The sequence below is a fragment of the Leptodactylus fuscus genome, chromosome 5 (assembly GCF_031893055.1).
Source record: "Leptodactylus fuscus isolate aLepFus1 chromosome 5, aLepFus1.hap2, whole genome shotgun sequence".
Lineage (NCBI taxonomy): Eukaryota > Metazoa > Chordata > Amphibia > Anura > Leptodactylidae > Leptodactylus > Leptodactylus fuscus.
In genome coordinates this window covers 102,004,482-102,012,168 of record NC_134269.1, presented here as the reverse complement: position 1 = coordinate 102,012,168, position 7,687 = coordinate 102,004,482, and positions in this window count along the sequence as shown.

The window sequence follows — 7,687 nt, the reverse complement described above, 5'->3', positions numbered from 1 at the left end:
TTTTAAAAGGGTACATATATTGCAGCTCAATGGCTCTGCATTTACAATGCCCCAGATTCAGCTAACTAATCGGACACCAATAAATTTGGCCTCCAATCATTTTAACCCTTACACAGTTAATAGCAAGTCTGACATCTAAGGTTTTTGACAGAGGGAAGGGGCTCCCTCTGTGAGCCTGTTGGCTCTCATTGTTCTTTATTTTAGCATTTTCCTATTAGGCCATGCCAGAAAGAAGGCCTAATACTTTACCTGTTGGAATAATTCTGGAATACAGTAACATCTTGAAAATACATTTTCAAAGAAAATAAGGATTTCTAAAAAAAAATATTTCTTGGCTTGAAAACCTGTTTTAACTGTATGGAAAAGGAATAATTCCATGTAGGACTGGTGCAGTACAGTAGACATAGTATTATAAAATACCTTATAAAGGTGCTAGTAAACAGAGCTCCATCCAGGGCCGCACCTCTAATGAGGCGAGGCGGCTGCCTCAGGCGGTATTTTCGGAGGGGGCGGCAGCCACGGGACTCTTATTTTTTTATTTTTTTAACTTAAACTAGTCCAGGATAGGGCCGCTCTGAAAACAAACTGAACAGCCCTATCCTGTGCTAGTTTGGACCCCTGCGTCTGAGTGCAGGTGGTGTCATCACGCTGCCTGCGCTCAGACACGGACAGCTAGCGGCCTATTTACAGTATCTACCTCCCCGTGCCTGCTCATGGCCGCCCCCACTTCCCCTTCTGCTATAGGATGGGGGGCAGCTGTGAGCAGGCCCAGGCCGCGATCCCCAACCTGACGTCAGGAACATTACCATACAGGCCTGAAGCCTGTGTTAGCAGTAACAGCCTGTTACTATACAGGCTTGAAGCCTGCTAAGAGTAATATCGGATCCCAGAGAGGTGAGTAACACTGTTTATTATGTTGCTTCACCTCCCCTGGGTCTCTGATTATTATACTCCAGGGTCTGTAAAGACCCCAGATTATAATAATAGTTCAGGGGTGGGCCACTATGTGGCATAATAAAGTGTCCTCATCACATGACCATGGAACGTAAATCACATGACCATGGTCAGAGTTTTATCCACTAGAGGTAACAGAATGTATGACAACAAGCAGAGATCTAGAAAATTATGAGGAATTGATACAGAAAGTATATTGGAAAATTGTACAACTTTTTATTATACAAACCATAACATTCGTCTCTCAATATTGGTCTGAAAGTGGCCAACCCCTTTAATTTACTTTTTTCATATTTTCCTTTCCTGCTTTCCAAAACTCATAAATTTGTATTTTTCTGTCGATATAGCTAAGTGAAGGTTTATTGTTTGTGTGGCGAGTTGCAGTGTCAGACAGGAACAATATAAAGAGTGTGACTCAGAGCTCCAATCAGAGGCAGCCAGTGTCCAAGTTCAGAATCACACCCATTGCCTGCTCCTGTCTGACACCGCTCTCCTGACAGTACAGTACCTAAATAGCACATCAGGCAACAAAGATAACAGCAGTTATTACTCAGGAATGGTGAGGGCTAGAGAAAAAATTTAAACTATGCTGGAACCAGTGGAACAGCAATTATGCATTGATGGAAATTCTTGGACTTGTTTGAGGTGGTGAAATTTCATCTATAAACACAATGAAGGAATTTACTATCACTTGTAGGCCAGAAAAATTGGCATTGGCACTGGTGCAATTTGAACCAAATAGGTGTCTCTTTGTTAATTTTGCACCCCGCTCACAACTTTTTAAAGCAGTGGGCCCATGCAGGAGAGCCAAACACTGGAATAAACGTGGCATTTACTTGGTCTAATGTGAAACATCTAATTTGGGCTTACATTTTTTAACTTGCTAGATATGTTTGCAAGGGCACACCTTCGCGGAGGCGAGCTGAGGTGAGGGCGTCATTTTATAAATTGGTCACTATTGTAATATTGCAGTAGGTAACAGCCAAAACTTTTTGCTTGCCTGTCCATGTTCCTGTCCAGCCTCACAATACTGAAGTGCACTCTAGAGGCGGCAGTGGAGATCAGCCTGGAAAGGAGCGTGGACAGGTGAGTAAAAATTATTGGCTGTTACCCACTGCAATATTAAAATTAATAAAAGGGAGTTGTATATTGTATGGGGGGGGGCAAAAAAAGGGGTGTTAAATAAGGGTATTTTTTGATCTGCTAATGGAGCGCATGTCCTAATTAGGTGGGCCGTGGGCCCCATTGCTTAACCAAAGATAGCGGATTATATTTAGCGGAGGGTACCTTTCTATAGTTCGCCTCAGGCAGCAGACAGGCTAGGTTTACCCCTGCATGTGGATGTGGATTCTTAGATAAATGGGATATCACTTAAATGTGCCACTATGTGCCAACAAAGGGTCAAAACATTCTGGGTCAAAGTAAAAGGTGCTATATACTTAGACTAGACAGTCTGAAAGATATGGCAGATTTGTCATACAGCATCTGTCACTGTGTTTTCAGTTTGCACAGTATAACTATTAGCAAATCTAGGCCATAGTCTTGTTCACACTTTAGTATTTGATTAGTTTTTGTCATCTATTTTTTTAACCCTTTCCCGCTGACAGCATATTTCGATTTTCATTTTTCGTTTTTGACTCCCCTCCTTCTAAACCCCATAACTTTTTTATTTCTCCACTCCCAGAGCCATATGAGGTCTTATTCTTTGCAGGACAAATTGTTCTTCATGATGCAATCATTAATTATTTTGTATAATGTACTGGGAAGCTGGAAAAAAATTCAGAATGTGGTGGATTTGAAGAAAAAATGCATTTCTGCGACTTTCTTATGGGCTTCGGTTTTACAGCGTTCACTGTGCAGCCAAAATGACATGTCCCCTGTATTCTATGTTTCAGTACGATTCCGGGAATACTCAACTTATATGGTTTTATTTACATTTTAGCCCCTGAAAAAAAATCCAAAACTGTTAAAATAAATTTTTTCTAAAAGTCGCCATATTCTGACACCCATAACTTTTTTTATACGTCCGTGTCCGGGAATGCATAAGGCGTCTTTTATTGTTGGGCCAGATGTACTTTTCAGTTTTACCATTTTGGGTAAATGTTATTGCTTTGATCACTTTTTATTAAATTTTTTATCAGAAGCAAAACAGTGAAAAAACGGCGGTTTGGCAATTTTGACTCTTTTTCCTGCTGCGTCGTTTACTGTACAGGAAAAATATTTTTATAGATTTGTAGAGCGGGCGATTTCGGACACAGGGATACCTAACATGTATGTGTTTCACAGTATTTAACTACTTTTATATGCGTTCTAGGAAAAGGGGGATGATTTGAATTTTTAATACTTTTTAATTTTTTTATATTTTTTTTACTTTTTTTATTGTTATTTTTTGCATTTATTAGACCCACTAGGGGTCTTGAACCCCAGGGGGTCTGATCACTAATGCAATGCATTACAATACATTACAAAAAATCGTCATTTCTTTTGCAGGCTGCATAGAGCAGCCTGCAAAAGAATATCACTTCAGACAAGCCTGGGAGCCTTTACAAGGCTCCCAGCTGTCATGCCAATGTGACATCGGCCCTAGAGCATGCTCCAGGCGCCAGCGATCACTGGCAAAATGGCAGTGCCCATGCGCGCCAGGAAAATGGCGCCTCGTCAGCTTTGACCGAGGCACCGGAGGGGTTAATGCCTCCGATCGGTCCGGGCACCGACCGGAGGCATCAGTGCTGTGTGTTTACTGTGTAAAACAGTAGACACCCGACAGCTATGGCGACCGCCCTTCTCCCGCTATAGTTGTTTGTAATCTTAGTGTACCGTCACTCGGTCAAGAAGTTCGGTGCCAGGAAAAGGCTTCTCATAGCCATAATAAACAGAAATAAATTTCCTGCACTCGAATTAATGCTTCCAAATATTGTGAACTTTTATTTACATCCGACAAAAACGTTTCGGTCATATACAGACCTTCTTCAGTTTGTCTTAAAAATACAAAAGAAATAAAATAATATAAGTGATTCCATCACATAGACAAAATATACAAACAATAGTACACAACAAGACAATCAATTAGTGTTAGATATATAGCCCAAGAGGTATAGGGTATGTAAAGACATGTGCAGATCTGGGCAGTTTGGTTATGGTATTGAACAATAACACCATTTAATCAGCCAACAATAGCAGAGTATGCACAAACAGATAAAATAGGCATATAGAACATCATGATATACTGCCAAGCCGAATAGGATATGTCGTCGTACTTCTACCGAGGAATGGTGCCCAGCTTGCTAGACAAAATGCTATGTCCTATGAGTACAATAATATCACAAATCCTATACAATCTTAGCGGTGGAGTATGGTGGAAGGTGGAAGCTTGGAAGGTGTCCAGGTCAGAAGGAGTAATAGAGGTGTGGACGTGTGGGGTTAAAAAGGAGTGTTTTTGGCGCCAAGAGCCGTCAGACCGGGAGCCCCGCCCCTAAAGGGGGCGTGGCCCCAAGTCCAAGGAGTCCCGGCGCCCCCCCATAATACTAAGGGACTAATAGGGAGAAAGAGGAGAGCATTGGTGGTGTACAGTGGAAACACAGGTTTCCCAGTGTTGGTAGCGCTGTCAGACGTCCTATAGTGAGTAAAAGAAGGCCACTTCCGGTTCGCGTGTGCCGCGACCGGAAGTCATGCGTTCCACAGTGGAACGCATAGGAAATAGTGTGTCGGCCGGCATGAATTCGCCGGTAATACAGGAATACAGGCAAGCGCACAAATGGAAACTAAGATACATAATAGAGGGGGATATAAGGTAAAAGGCAAGAAAAAGGAGAAAATAATAAAATATAGAAAATAGAAATGGATGTGTGTCTCACAGTGGAACGCAAGGAGAAACCAAGCGTTCCAAGCTGGAACGCATGGAGAAATTAAAGGGACATACATACTAAGGAGGAGAATAAAGTACAAAAATAGGGAAAAAAAGGGGAAAAAAAAGGGGGAAAAAAAAAGAAATCAAGGGGAAAGGTAAAACAAGGGTAAAGGTAAAAAAGAGGAAAAGAAAAAAAGAAAAAAAGGGGAAAAAGAAAAAGGTGGGTGAGGGGCAGCGAATTACTCAGTGATAGAAAAAACCGGTAAGGATTGCCCGGGCACCATGATTTTCCTCCTAGGTCATTATCGATTCTGCAGAAAAAGAAAAAATGATTTTAGTAGTCAAATAAAGGGTCTGAGCAAAAACTCAACAAAAGCTCCTAATGTCATAATCGCGGTTCAGTCCGCGGGGTTCTAGTGTTTGGAATTTGTGAATTCAAAAAGCCTCTCTGAGTTTTAATGTTTTAATTCTGTCACCCCCTCGTCTGGCCTTGGGTATATGTTCTATGACCTGGAATTTTAACTGGGAGATGGTATGTTTAGCTTGATGGAAGTGGTAGGGTATTGGTAACAACAGATTTTTAGTGCGTATGGTACTCTTATGTTGAGAGATACGGTCACGAATGGCCTGTGTCGTTTCTCTAATATATGCTAAACCACATGGACATTTAATCATGTAGACTACAAAATTAGTGTCGCAACTAAAGTAGTCTTTAATGGGGAACTTCCTACCTGTATGTGGATGTGTAAGATGGTCACCTTTCTGGATATTATTGCATTGTGGGCAATGTAAACAAGGAAATGTGCCATTTTTGCGGGTATTGAGGAATGTTTGTCGTGATTGTCTGGTACTTGAGCCTAAGTCTGCTTTGACTAATTTATTGCGTTAAATAAAAATGCGTTACATTAAAACTCAGAGAGGCTTTTTGGATTCACAAATTCCAAACACTAGAACCCCGCGGACTGAACCGCGATTATGACATTAGGAGCTTTTGTTGAGTTTTTGCTCAGACCCTTTACTTGACTACTAAAATCATTTTTTCTTTTTCTGCAGAATCGATAATGACCTAGGAGGAAAATCATGGTGCCCGGGCAATCCTTACCGGTTTTTTCTATCACTGAGTAATTCGCTGCCCCTCACCCACCTTTTTCTTTTTCCCCTTTATTTCTTTTTTCTTTTTTTCTTTTCCTCTTTTTTACCTTTACCCTTGTTTTACCTTTCCCCTTGATTTCTTTTTTTTTCCCCCTTTTTTTCCCCTTTTTTTCCCTATTTTTGTACTTTATTCTCCTCCTTAGTATGTATGTCCCTTTAATTTCTCCATGCGTTCCAGCTTGGAACGCTTGGTTTCTCCTTGCGTTCCACTGTGAGACACACATCCATTTCTATTTTCTATATTTTATTATTTTCTCCTTTTTCTTGCCTTTTACCTTATATCCCCCTCTATTATGTATCTTAGTTTCCATTTGTGCGCTTGCCTGTATTCCTGTATTACCGGCGAATTCATGCCGGCCGACACACTATTTCCTATGCGCTCCACTGTGGAACGCATGACTTCCGGTCGCGGCACACGCGAACCGGAAGTGGCCTTCTTTTACTCACTATAGGACGTCTGACAGCGCTACCAACACGGGGAAACCTGTGTTTCCACTGTACACCACCAATGCTCTCCTCTTTCTCCCTATTAGTCCCTTAGTATTATGGGGGGGAGCCGGGACTCCTTGGTCTTGGGGCCACGCCCCCTTTAGGGGCAGGGCTCCCGGTCTGACGGCTCTTGGCGCCAAAAACACTCCTTTTTAACCCCACACGTCCACACCTCTATTACTCCTTCTGACCTGGACACCTTCCAAGCTTCCACCTTCCACCATACTCCACCGGTAAGATTGTATAGGATTTGTGATATTATTGTACTCATAGGACATAGCATTTTGTCTAGCAAGCTGGGCACCATTCCTCGGTAGAAGTACGACGACATATCCTATTCGGCTTGGCAGTATATCATGATGTTCTATATGCCTATTTTATCTGTTTGTGCATACTCTGCTATTGTTTGCTGATTAAATGGTGTTATTGTTCAATACCATAACCAAACTGCCCAGATCTGCACATGTCTTTACATACCCTATACCTCTTGGGCTATATATCTAACACTAATTGATTGTCTTGTTGTGTACTATTGTTTGTATATTTTGTCTATGTGATGGAATCACTTATATTATTTTATTTCTTTTGTATTTTTAAGACAAACTGAAGAAGGTCTGTATATGACCGAAACGTTTTTGTCGGATGTAAATAAAAGTTCACAATATTTGGAAGCATTAATTCGAGTGCAGGAAATTTATTCCCGCTATAGTTGAACACCCAGCGTCCGCCGTAGTATTACGGCAGATGTCGAGAAGGGGTTAAAGCCAACTTATGGAGTAGATTCAAGAAACATAGATACATAAATCTTTCGATTATAATGTATATTTTTGTGTTCCACTCTTGGTTATGCCCCAAATTTAATTACAGGATGATAGGAATTTTTTTGTAATGAAAGCCTATTGTAAGGGAGCCTTCACACGGAGTTTACGCTCCGCTCATTCTGAACGTAAACTTTCATTCTGGGAGGCTTTTTTAACTATTGCTTTCAATGTGATACACGCGTATCACATTGAAAGCAATAGTTAAAAAAGCCTCCCATTGATTTTAATGGGGAGCGCGCGTATGCCGGCACCCATTCAAGTCGATCGGATCTGATTTTTACGCCACTCACTCTGAACGAGTTTACGTTCAGAATGAGTGGAGCATAAACTCTGTGTGAAGGCTCCCTAAAATTGCTTCATTTTTAATTTTAGATGCATTGAAATTGTTTACAAAAGTATATGTAGTGTTTAATTGAAGATGCAC